The sequence below is a fragment of the Podarcis tiliguerta genome (genome assembly GCF_965153285.1).
Source record: "Podarcis tiliguerta genome assembly, chromosome: 9".
NCBI lineage: Eukaryota > Metazoa > Chordata > Lepidosauria > Squamata > Lacertidae > Podarcis > Podarcis tiliguerta.
Window position 1 is genome coordinate 39,834,735 of NC_139542.1, and position 13,808 is coordinate 39,848,542.

The 13,808-nt window shown below is 43.7% G+C and overlaps 1 long non-coding RNA gene across 1 annotated transcript; it reads right to left on the minus strand.

Annotated features, from left to right (window-relative positions):
• Positions 1–978: 978 nt before the first annotated feature.
• LOC310685458 lies at positions 979–12,314 on the minus strand. The gene is made up of 3 exons (XR_014515289.1): positions 12,092–12,314; positions 1,974–2,186; positions 979–1,072 (listed from the first exon to the last, which is right to left on the minus strand). It is a non-coding gene; the product is annotated as an uncharacterized lncRNA (long non-coding RNA).
• Positions 12,315–13,808: the final 1,494 nt, after the last annotated feature.

Here is a 13,808-nt window from a genome sequence, read left to right on the forward strand (position 1 = left end):
ATTTCCCACAAAAAAGGGAAGGTTGACAGCCATGGTTCACACATCATTTTTCAGTTGAACTATGGTTAAGCTTAACTATAGTTTAAAGATAAATACATACTGTGCAAAGGGTTTAAATGGTGGCAACTTCACTCTGCTCTGCTGTTGTGTCACTGTTGACAGCTAAGCTTACCCATGATCCGGCTTAGCATAACATGATTTGATTTCATTTGTGGTTCCCCCACAACATACAGACAAACCAGGTGCTATAAACTATAGTTTATTTGAAGAGAGAGAGAATGCTAGGTCAAACTATGACTTGCCTCCTATCAGGGGAGCAGTGAAGCAGCTGTGATTTTCACCCATGGGTGGGTAGCCATTCTCAGCCTGAGGGCCACAATTGCGTCTGGGCAACCTTGGAAGGGCCACATGTCAGTGCTGGGCAGGGACGGAGCAATGAATGCACATTTCACTCTTGAACAGTAAGCTAGTTTCAACACACATGCCAACATACCTCTTTACCCTCCTTTCAGACAAACAACGTATGCTCATAGTAAGTTTTCTAATTGCTATGGTCATAGCTTCAAAAATACGAATGACCTATAAAATGCCGGAACATTTGACCATCCAAATATCTGATAATCATTTTATTTTCCAACCATGCAAACCCTATTACACTGACAATGCAATGCATTTCAAAGTACCATAGTTCCATTTAGAGAGAGAGAGAAATGCTTGTCATCTCCAGAGGATGGCAGCAAAAGATTTGCTGCAAATGGAGAGAGACATTTTTGCTGTTTAATTTAGTATGTCACCATTTATAGTCAAGATCAGGAAAAGAGGCATTTTTAATGACTTTACCACAAATTAGAACAAAGCATTCACAGCAAAAATGAATTTGGAGCAGGGACTGAAATCAAATGATTGTCTGGAAACAAGTTATGATTAAAGGCTGCAGTTCTAATGCACGTTTCCCTGGGGAAAACAACAAAGAGACTTGTGACATCTTACAGAGTTTCTGTGGCATTTAAATCTTGTAGATCGGAGCCCACTACATCACATGCAGGAAGCTGAATCCTCAGTTCTCAGGAATCTATATGGGTATAGAGGGGAGAAATGTGAACAGTGGAATTAAATGACAGTGAAATACAAAAAGGACCAGGGCAAGATGGGGTGATTGCCTCAAGCGTCAGGATCCACAAGGGCAGCAAATCCCCCACATCATTCCTAATGTAGATCTTCAAGCACACCTTCTTCCCTGGCAGGGAGGGGAGCACCATTTTGCGGTTCAATTCAGGTGGCAAAATGTCTCAAGCTGGCCCTGGAAATGACAAATGTGGATTGTGTGAAGTGGACATCACTTGATGACGCACATCTGGGGCAAGCAAGATATGGGGTGGATATTCAGATACCCACATTCAAGAAACTCACAAATAAGTAGCCTTCGTGTGATTTGCTTGTGAAATTGGCAGTCCCAATTGTGTGGAAGCCTATGCATACCATGAACCCCAGAACAGTGTTGGAATTGGATTGGCAGAGTCTGATGCAGGAGGAGGAGGAGGAGGAACCAGAAGCATCCCCCTTCTGGCCCAACTTTAGGAGGCAGAGCAAGGATGCCGGCTTACAACAGCTTTCCTATGGAGTGGAGAGCCTCAGTGGAGGTTTGGGTGCGGGGGCTTTGATCAGCCAAGCAAGAAGGCAGAACAGGAGTCAGGAGCAACTGCTGTGTTGTTGCCTAAAACCGCGTGCCACCTTTGCAAATAGGAGCAGACTCACCTTCCCCAGTGGGGTGCATGCTTGCAATCCCAACATTCCCACAAGGAGAGAGTCTCGTGAGTGAGCGCATTATGCCTCATATTTAAAACCTTGGCAGGAAATATGTTGGGACATCTTTGCCACTTCCATCCAATTCTGAACTTCTTGCCCTGCTCCTGAACTCCTGAACCATGACTCCTGAGTTCTGTGTCTGCCGCTGAGCCTATACCATTACTTGCCTGAATATTTATCTTTCTTCCTGACAAGAGCCTCTGTTTATATCTGGTGAGGCAGGAGCCAGTGCACTGTGCAAGCAGCTGCTTATGTGTCTGCTTCTTTAGTGCAGACATCCTCACCTCTGCATGGATGTCTAAGCATGGGTCCAGGAGAGGGGTCCTCAGGGCAGCCCTATGATGTCTTCCTCATGAAGTTCATGACGATTCTACACAAAGCTGAAGATAAGCAAAGTGATTGTTCAAAACAGTGGTAAATGCACAATTATACCAGCATTGCCCACCCCATGTGTAGTGGGACAGAAAACCATTATCACTATTCCAACCTAAAGGGATGGAAGCAAACTTCTTGATAAATTCTAATCCAGCATTTTTATGCATTAATCTCGCTTTGAAATTCCCTTTCTGGAGAAATGGCAACTTTCAAGCTCTGAATCTGACTGGAGTTTTAGTGCCGGGGGTAGAATGTTTTAACTCTCTCCATCAGAATTCTAAAGTAAAAATGAACACAATGAGACCTCCAGTCAGGAATCTCCTGTATCACATGATTTTGTACTGTTCTTGTGTGGTGAGCCAGTGTGGTGTAGCGGTTAAGAGGGGTGGACTCGTAATCTGGTGAACCAGGTTCGCATCCCTGCTCCTCCACATGCAGCTGCTGGTTGACCTTGGGCTAGTCACACTTCTCTGAAGTCTCTCAGCCCCACTCACCTCACAGAGTGTTTGTTGTGGGGGAGGAAGAGAAAGGAGAATGTTAGGCGCTTTGAGACTCCTTCGGGTAGTGATAAAGCGGGATGTCAAATCCAAACTCTTCTTCTTCTTCTTCTTTGAGTGTGCGATTGGGGTCGTAACAAGGTTTAGCCATGAGGTGGCAATGGACTTAGTTGCATCTGAACAGACTCAGGCGTTTCCCTTGTCAGACCATAGAGAGCTTGTCCAAGTTCCTGACTGATGTGTCCTCTTTAAGTCTTCCATGGTGTTAAGCAAATAACATTTTTTGCCTTAAAAAGGGCACCGGTAACAGCAAACAAATTAGCAACTTCTTAAAAAGTGTAAATGTTTATGCTAAATAGTGCTTGCTTGTTTTCTTAAATTTTGGAAGCCTAATGGAAAATTACCTCAGAGCAGCATGATATTTTAGAGTCATGTAAATATTCACATTTGTTCCTTTGGTGCTAAACCATGAATAATTAAAGTGACAAGACGAGCAGCAGCCAAAGGCCTCGGATTTCTGACACTGAACCAGAATAATGTGTAGTCTTCTAATGTGCTGTTGTTCAGTTTCTCTCCCAAGTTCATTAATCAAGTAATATTTTGTTGTCTGTTCCTCCCAGAAGTTGTACCAGTGGACTTTTTTAAAAGCCGCAAACTAAACGATGATGGATTTTGTTGCTTTAAGATTTGCTTTAAAATAAAAAAAGGTCCCACCACCAAACTATTTAAAGATCTTGGGGAGAAAGATGCTGTAGCAAATACTGCAGAAACAACCTACAATGACATATTCATTTTGCAAGTTTAGTTACCTGAACTGTGGAGTCTTCATAATGTGCTGAACTTTTGCTGTCTTCCCCCATATCTCTGTGTACAATAGCTCTTTCCTGTTGCTGGAGCACTCCAATCTACCCCAATTGTCAGTAGCTCCTGATGCTCCATGAAATTCTGGCCATGCAGAACATTTCTTGGTGCTTCAGTGCGTCTTGAGGGCTGTCTGAAATTACTTGTGAGCTGGCTTGCAGTTTGCCACCCCAGATTTGTACACATCTGCAGCTCTTTGCACCCAAAATTCATGTGTGGGCACTCAGTGGTAAAGGAGTGGGGCTGTTTTGCTCACCAAACTCCAACATCAAGCTATTTGTACAACCCAACAATGGCCAAGTTCTGAGCATGGTTGTTTTAAGAGGAATTTGTGTGCATGACAGCTGTTCAGATAGAAACCTGCTTGGCATGCCTTGCTAAGCCTAAACTATCAGTGTGAACGTAGAGGTTCCCAGAGACCGCAACCAACTTTGCTCCTACTTGGATGGAGCCAACTAACCTTGGTTTCAGCTCATGGTTAAGTCTGAAGAGTCTTAAACCATGAGCATGGATGGCATGCTAAATCAAGCCCAGCAGTGGAATGAGGAGGAAAGAGCAAAGCTGCTATGATCTCCTCTCCTGGATCCTGCCCACTTATGCATTCATGCAAAGCCCTGGGTTGGCTTAGCACACTGTGTGAACCTAGTCAACCTGCCCTTTCTCCAACACACTTAGTGCCCTTCATGCAATATTTTGAATAAAGATTATATTGACTGATACTTTCCATTTCCAAAAAGTAGGCAGGGCTTAAAGATTAAATTTGCTGCAAAGCATGAGCAAAGCACAATACTTCTAGCCAGCCATTTTGAGTTTATTTCCATTAGGAAAGCGGTGTTCTCTCAAAGGAATGTCATGACAAAATACAGCTGGAACAAATGCATGCGAGCGGAAAGCAGATCAATATGGGATTGACTCAGAATAGCTTGCGAGCGAATCTCTCCACACAACATTGCAGAGTTTAAATATTTCCTTAAAAGTCTTGCAGCTAATTGGTTGAGCGACTATTTTGCATGTTTCATTAAAATGGCTAAATTGATTATATGCTACCCTTTGATTTAATTAAGATCTTCCTTACCCCACCATTTCTTTGCTACTGCTTCATGCAAGAAAGTCCACAAACCAGTTTGAACAAAAATTGAGCACATCAAGTAGAATTGGTGGGAGGCGGTAAAGTACTGTGTTTCCTTTCAGAAGCAATGGTAATGAGATACAAATGAATACAAATTTCATTGAAATTAAAGGAAGGCTAAACAAAGTCTGCAAGTTTACAGTCTGTTGATAATCTAGTTTGGGAAATCTGTTTTGACTTCATTGACCTTTCCCCATTTTACAGACAGGGAGCTGAGACAAAAAAACAGTGATTTGTCCAAAGCCATAACAGTGGCGCATGGAGGTAGAGCTTGGGCTCAAGTTCCATAGGTGACTAGTCCCTGCTTTGTGTACAGTGGACTGCACCAACTTATTACTACGCAGAATCAGTGCCTCAGCAAAGTCAGCAAATTTGGACAGTTTTCTTACAATCTATAGACGTGTCCACAGTTTGCTCAGTAATGCTTTCTGTGCTGTGTTTCCTGGTGCACACAAGCACTTGTGTGTATCAGTAAAACACCACCCAGAAATAATCTTGATATAATCATACAGCCAGTCACGTCTAGATTGGGGTGTGTGTGGGGGGGGGGGGAGAGAGAGAGAGAGAGAGAGAGAGACGAACGCAAAAATGCACATGAGCAATAGGAATGTTATTTAACAGAAGGACCTGAAAGTGTGATAAACCGAGTATGCATAGTGCTGTGTAAAAAAAATCAGAAATCTGTCTTTATAATATTTAATATACAGAATCCTTAAGCAGTTTACCTAAAATAATAGAAGCCAAAACTTTAAATATCACTAAACACAAAAGCACATTTCCTGACTCAAAGAATCCTGGGATGTGAACTTTGTAAAGGGTGCTGGGAATTGTAATTTTTGGGGGGAGTGCTTTATATGTATAGTGTTTGCAGTCAAAAATATCTCAATAGAATATATCAGCAAGAAGAGAGCAGTGTGATAAACCTTACAGTTTGAGCCAGGAAAAACCTGTATAATACAATGCATCTTCAGAAGGTGATTAAAACTAAAAACTCTATTGGTCTCATGAACTGCACGTGGGAGAGTGTTCCAGAGGGTGGGTGCCACCACCAATAAGTCCTGCTTTGGAGATGTCATAAGACGACATTTTAATAATCATGGCATATTCAAAAAGCCTCCTCTGTGGATCTTATCTATGGGCTGAGGGCATATAGGGGAAGTTGGTCTGCTAATTATCCTTGCCAAAAAATAAATAGAACCACAAGGGTTCCTAATGAATCAACTTTACTTCCAGAAGTAATTTGGAATTCCCAAACCTTAGAGAAATTTGACTGAAGAGAATTTCAGAAACATTCCTGATATTCTACACCCATAGTCTGTGAACCATTGCCATAGTCCAGTTGATCTCCAGATTATTTGCAGCCCAGAAGTTTTGAGCATATCAGTACACGGATAATTATAACAACAGCAGCAGCGACAACAAAACAAAGCTCCACCATCTATTGGTTCATTGCTCTGCACTTATAACAAACCAGTTCTACAAATAGTTTCCTTTAACTTTACCGCTGTTATAGATCTCAAGGGCATCAGTATAGAAGAATTTGTAGTTAAATGTTCTGCGTTAATAGTCCTGTTTATTGGAAAAGTAGAAGAGAATGTATAACAACATTGCACTGTGTGTTGTATTTAGCTTTTTAAACATCATCTATTGGGACTAGGAGTTCTTCAAGTGTGTCTGATTCAGAAGTATTTAAATTCCCTTTCTCGGTGCTCTTCTTTTCATTACTTTATGGGTATTACATGCTTAAAATGGTTAGAAATGAGTGTGTGTGTATGTGTATATATATATATATATATATATATATATATATATATATATATTTCTGAAGGACACATCGTTGGATGTCAAAGCATGGCTGTAAAAGTTTCAAAATCCCCTCAATTTTATGGGGTGTGAAAGATTTCATGGTGTGCTAAATATAGTTCTGTAGCTAATATACTTCAGTGTCACTAAATCAAGCTGGAAAATTTATGTGGTATATCATGGAAACTTTATTGAATATACAATCTTTTTGGCAGCAGTGAAGGCTTTCTTATCTTAGGATTGGTTTTAAAGCAAATTCTTCCATTTTTAAAATTGATTCTCACCAAGAGATAAACAGGTAAGAGCACTGTCAAGACTTGTAAAAGGCAAACTAGATATGATGTTAAATGCATCTTTGCATTTAACCTAAGTGCTTTCCAAAATGCAAATTCAAACATTGCAAAATGCAGGCATCCAACCCTGGTTCTTTCTGAAGGTCTCATTCAGTCTGGCCCCCTCCTCTAATACTGTACCATTTTTAGCTTCTGCCTTGAGACATAGATGTGCAGTAAGTGCAACGATTCATAGGAGGTGTTGTTCCTATGGATTCTGATGTTCTTGCAGGGATGTCACAACCCACGAAAATGACATGAATAGGTGTGCATAGCATTGTACTGTAATTAGAGCAACATACAAAAGGGGGTCCAGTATATTTATTGGGAACATAAGTTTCACATAATTACAAAGTGACACATTGTAGATTATAGCATTAATTGCATTTCAAAAATCACATTAACAGCTTTTATCCTAGTTTTCTTGCCTCTTTTGGTTTATACATTCAGTGAATTGAAAGGGAGTGCTTGGAAAAAAAATCTTACGGAAAACGTGTTGAGAAACTGAGATTCTGTTTGCATGGTCAAACAAGGGAGTGCGACAGAACTGTACACTCATCATTTTGCTCATGCCCACTTGTCTCTCTGCCTTGTTGTCACCATGACATCTACCAATAACCTTTGTTTCCCCCTAGAATGTCCTTTCAAGGAACACACACTGTGTCTAGAATGAAACAAATGTGTCAGCTTTTAATTAAATATTGACAGATCAAATGTATCTTTCATCTGGTCTGAAAAGAATCTTTAGGGGCTCAACATTTAAATGATTTTGTCCCTTTGAGAACAAAACTGTTTTTCTGTTATCCAGTTTTCTATCTGATATGCCAGGAACTTGGTATTATCATGTGGCTTTTCAGCTATTATTATACAGAAGGTAGTCAGAGCGGTCCTAGGGGGTCGGTTGAAATGACCGCTTCTGTGTCAGAGCTTACATCAGCATAGCTAGCTGTGATCGTATGATTTCCCCATGCAGCAGCATCAAGAGTTGTTGGCACCAGTCTGTCTCGTAAGACAATGAAGTGCGTCTCCAGGCGTGAAGTTAAACAGCTGCGTTGGCAGCACTGAAGTGACTTCTCCGGGGTGCAAGCCTTGGGCAGTGTGTATGGAGGTCCTGGGCTGTCCAGACCACAAGACCCCCCTCTCAGCCTCACTGATGTGGTCCAAAGGAAAGCAGAGCAATACCTTTGGCACCAGCTTGGCTGCAGGAGTTGTCAGAAGGAGACATACAAGGCACCATCCAGCCATCTTAGGGACTCCCGATTTGTGTAGGGTTTACTCCTTAGCCTTTTCTTCTCCCAAAGATATCCCGCGAAACAGTAGAGGTTTAGGGTCAGAGTTTTCCTTCTCTGAGGTGGGCTACCTTCCCAGGTTGATGAGCCCCATCTGGCCCTCACTTCCCTCTGCAGCACATGCAGAAACCACCTTCTTGACTCCTGGACCCTCTATTGCTCTCATTCCCTCAATCTGCTGAAGCCTGTCTTTGCATGCAGGGCAAGTCCCTAACTCACCAAGTGTTTGAGACCCATTGGCTACCCTCACCCGGCCAGTGAAAGCCATTTCAAGGGTTTGGCCGCTGTCGTATGCTGGCAGCTTCTAGGAGCCACAAATGAGAGCTTAGTGCATGGTGAAGCCAAAGGTGGACAAACCACCCCAGAAACAGCATGGTACTAGCCCTCCCTTAAAACCCCATGCACCCTGCAGTAATAATAACAGTAGTAATAGGAAGAGGCAGTATAGTGGTGCAGCTCATCTCACGGTGATCCCATTGCCACAACCAGTCACAGTCTGGTGACTCTCCTCATGATAACCCTACAAGAGTTATGAATGGGAGGCACAGCTATGGCAGGGACACTGATATGACATCACAGAAGCCACCCCACACATGCTGCACAACTGAGGTGCTAGGAAAGGTTCTTGCCCCAACTCCAGGCTGGCACAAGCCCTGACTATCCCCACTTCTTCACCCACCACTTCTGTATCTGTACTTCTATAGACATCTGGGGAGAGTGAGATAATGTATCTAGGTGATGTGGCGTTGCGTTTCACATTAGACTTTCCCACATCCACTCAACCTGCAGCATGGGGAGCCAGACCATGTCTGCTGGACCCACCTAACAACATCAACATGCCTAACAGGTCTGCCCCCTGACTTTCATGCATCCACTGAAAAAGGTTTGAATCAGGAGCCTACATGTGCATGATTCCTGACCACAAGTAGAAGTCTATGAGTTAGTTTGCACATAATGCAAAGCCGAACTATGGCATAGTGTGAGTGCGAAGCACATGGATTCTTAGAGAGGAGATGGAGGCTGCGTTGTCCCTTTGTAGTCTTCCTGCTTGGATTTGATATCCTGCTTAAACACTACCCCAAGGAGTCCCAAAGCAGCTAACAATCTCCTTTCCCTTCCTCCCCCACAACAAACACTCTGTGAGGCAAGTTAGACTGAGAGACTTCAGAGAAGTGTCATTAGCCAAAGGTCACCCAGCAGCTGCATGTGGAGGAGCAGAGACGCGAACCCGGTTCACCAGATTACGAGTCTAGCGCTCTTAACCACTACACCACACTGACTGAAAAATGCAGAGGGTGGTGGTGAGAATGATCCTGTGCTCTCCATTGACTCCAAATGATGTGCATTTCGTTTTGACCAGGAGTGAATGGTAGGGTGGAGTGGTAGCACTTACCTGGTCTCCCAACAGGTGACTCACTGATGCTTACTGAGGAGAGTGGGAGGGGCAAGGCACTGGGGAGGTTGGTGATGTACAAACACCCTGGCAGAGTCACTATGGCACTCCTGCCAATGTATGCCCACTGCCAACCTCTCTGCTTCCTTACCTCTCCCAAACTCCCTTGCAGCAAGCAGCAGCGACTCAGCCAGTGGCGTAGCATGGGGGGTGCAGGGGGGGCCGGCCGCACCGGGCGCAACATCGGGGGGGGGGGGCACTCGCACTCGCAGCTCTCTGCCCCTACCTGGCTCACTCACTCTCTCTCACTGCAGTGCTGGCTGTGCGAATCCGATCCGAGCCGCCGGGTCGCCGTCCACTGTGGAGGGGAGGGTGCCAGGCGTGCGGTGCGGTGCGGAGAGAGAGCGAGGGAGACTATCTGGGGGAGGGACAGTGCAGAGGGGGGCGCGCAAATTACTTGCCTTGCCCCAGGTTAGGGGGCGCAAATTACTTGCCTTGCCCCAGGTTAGGGGGCGCAAATTACTTGCCTTGCCCCGGGTGCTGACAACCCACGCTACGCCACTGGACTCAGCTGCCGAGAGATCAGGTAAGTGCCATTCCTCCATTTGCTGATGTATATTTGGAGCAGTGAGGGATGGGGGTCCAAGCCTTGGAGGAGGGTAAGACGTCAACCTGGAGCTGCATCATTACAGGGGATTTAGTAGCAACCCTGGTCTTGTTCAGCTGATGCATTTTGAGGATAGGATTGTCCTGTTTAGTTGCATAAGCTCATCTCCACTCAACAAACTCTTGATTCCTTTAGTATTTCAGTTCTTAAGAGATTGATTGCTTTAAAGCACTCCCTATATTGTTTTTGGAGATTAAGGTCACCGTGGAGGCAAAAAGGAGCAAATTCTTGAGATTGTGTGCATCAAGCCAGGCTCAGCTGCTGGCAGTCCAGAAAAACTACATGGCATAGCTACATTTTTAATTTGCTCTTGCTGTGATAGAACCTTGTTCTGGAGGCCATCATAGTCACCCACATCCACACCCTGCCTTATAAAGATCCCAAGGAACTTTATAAGGCTCTAATTTCTTGACACCCCTGATTTAGTGCATGGAAGCAAGTTTAAAACTCACTGACTTGCAAGGCTGTCAACTTTTCCCTTTTCTTGCGAGGAATCCTACTCGGAATAAGGGAATTTCCCTTTAAAAAAGGAAAACGTTGACAGCTATGCCAACTGGTAACTCTAACCACATGAAGAGTCTGTTCTCTGTCTTCTGGCCACATGATGAGCTGAAACACCTCCATTTGCACACACCAGGTTTCTAAGCTCTTTCACAATAACATTCTGACTCTGTCAGGGTTATAGAGGACCAGAGCCATAGCAGTTCTGGAAAGTGCAACCACGACAGACATTTTAATTCGTAGAGGATACTGAGAGGAGATATGATAGCTATCTTCATATATCTCAAGGGCTGTCACATGGAAGTTGGAGCAAGCTTGTTTTCTCCTGCTCTGGAGGATAGGACCCAAACCAATGGATTCAAGTTACAAGAAAGAAGATTCAGACTAAACATACACTTTGGATAAGAGCAGTTTACCCCCCACTATATTCATTAATATAAAACTTTGTGTTTTTTTAACTATGAAGGAGCAATATGTTAACCAAAATTTTGCCCATTTATTTCAAACATCACCACCACTTATCAGCCACTTATTCTCTTTACAGAGTTGCCATCGATGAAATGCAATGAAAGCGTAGCCCACACCAAGTTGTATCACCTGAGCTTGTTGCTAGAAAGCAGGATGTACACTAACTGTAAGATATAGACTAGAACTCTTCCTCCCCCAGCTCTTACTACGGTGTGGATATTAATTAAATGGAAAGAAATAAAGAAAGCAGGCAGGCAGCCACCCTCGAATGTCACTTCCATTATAGGGAACATGGCTGAGAAGATAAAAGGGGATCAAGCTGAGCACAAAATAAGCTAGAGGGGCTTAATCTCTTCATGGGCGGGGGAGCAGATACCTGCAGATGTTGTTTTGCTCCTGAGAGAACAATCTGTAGATGAAGAAACAGGCACACCCTTTCAGAATTCGGAGGTGGGCAGATATGTGTGTATTGGGCAGGGACAGATTTAGCAAGACCTAAGGCCATCCCAAGCAAAACTGCAAAAGAAAAGTGTATTTTAAATGCACTTGCTAGGTGTTATTATTACCATCATCATCATCATTATTATTTTACAATATCTTTTACAAAAGTAATGCCAGACAAATAGGCATCCCTCCCCCAATAATAGGATTGGAGCCTTTGGCATGCATACATTTGGATTCTATTTACGTCTTTATATAAAACATTTCCCAGTCACCCTTCAGCCCAGCAGTAAAAATAGAATGCAGCATAAAAATAACACTTAATAGCCTGTAACAGTAGTCATGGGAGTGTCTTCTACTTGCCTGTACCCATGCTCTGCTATTACATTTGTAAATAGAAGGAAATATTACAATAAAGAAAAGAAAACCGATAAATCTTCAAATGTTCTCTCATTTAAAGGAATCTAAATCCAAGTAGTGACATGCCTGGAATTTTTCACCTCCCGGAGAAATGGGGAACAAACAATACCTTTGTTAATATTAGGGAAAGGCAGTCTGCATTCCACCAGCTTCAGCCGGCATGATCAACAGCCAGGGATGATGGGAACTGGAGCCAGTTCTTAGATTCTAGATAATGGACTGGGAAATGAGAGAGGCCAGTGAGGCATGCTGAGAATCACCCCTCTTTATCCTTACCATGACCTCTACATGTCTTTTGAGGCCATATTGCCTGGCTCCTTACTCTGACATGTTGCAACAATGCAGAAATTGGTAACAATTGGCAAAATAAAGGATGACTGGTTCAAAACCTCTAATCAGGTAATCTTTTCACATCAGGAAATCATTTTTCTCTCTTGCCAAAGACAGAACTCAGTTATAATGTTAAATCAAACATTTGGATTGTGACATACCGGGGCAAACCTATTTATGCCAAACTTTCCAATCAAGCAGGAACTAGAATTAAAGGGGGGGACGGGACACTTTGCCTAAGGCATGATTGTAACCTTAAGCAAACCCAACTCACATTCAAATAATACATTTAAAGCTGTTTCATACCACTGGAAACAGTTGCGTATCGAGGTCCCCAAGCCACCCCCCAAATAACTCACAACGCACACTTAATTTTTGTTTAAGGTTTTTGGCATAATTTTGGCCACAACTTTATTTAAATACAAAACCGTGAGTGGTTGTTTAGGCATTGGTTAAGACTATCTGTCCCCCCGCCTGGGGACAGAACTGACTTCCGGGCACCACCGAAAGACAATGCGGGGGAAAGCAAGTCGGGGAGAAATGGAGCTGAGTCACAGACCCTCAATTCTCATCCGCATGCTCCCCGAAGGCTTGCCGGCCCTAGTCCCATTCCAGGGATTGGACAAAAAGATGGCAAGCCCCAGGATTCCTTTAACGGAATTCCCTTTCCACAGCAACCATGGAGGGGCAGGCACAGCCTATCCTAACCCCTCCTCCACCAATTTATAACCAATGCCTAACCGCAACCTTACAAGTTGTGACGATTTGCTATGCAGTAGGCAAAAACAAATGGCCCAGCCAATCAGCCAGATGGACAAAATTCCTACCAGGCCCCTGCCCCAACGGCAGATGACCCCCATGACAGGCATAGCAAGGTCAATGCAACAACCCCTTACTCAAGGGCGGGTGGGCGGGTGATCCGTTGCACGCAGCAAAGAGAAAGCTCCAGGCTGCGTGCAGAGTATTTAAACATTTTACCCCTCCCACCAAAATTGCAACATAACTTTTACCCCAGCAACCCAGTGAACCAATCACTGCCCCAGGCCATCTTTAGAGACCCTGCCTGGTAACAGAGGGGTGGCTCAGCAGACCCCACCGCAACACGTGCTCTCCATGAAGGAGAACACGCTTTATGGCTTCCCCTAAAGGATTCTGGGTGGAGCTACACATGGGGGAAAACCGCTATAAATAAGTCAAAAATTAAATCATTATAACAAAAGAAAAAAACACTATGTAAAATCATAAGGAATTTTCATTGTTCTCCAGTGCCATCTGGTGTTGCATGTTTATAACACATTCAAAGCGGGGTTTTTTGTTTTACTAATGTAGCCGAATCCCTGGAGTTTGTTACGGGTGTTGAGAGTCATTATGGGACTCTATTCCCTCACAGAACTATAATTCCCAGTGTCCCCCATGAAGTTATTGGTTGTTAAACTACTATCATTTAACCTTGGTGCACTGGAGAGGTACGTCTTTAATATCGATTCTGTTTTCTG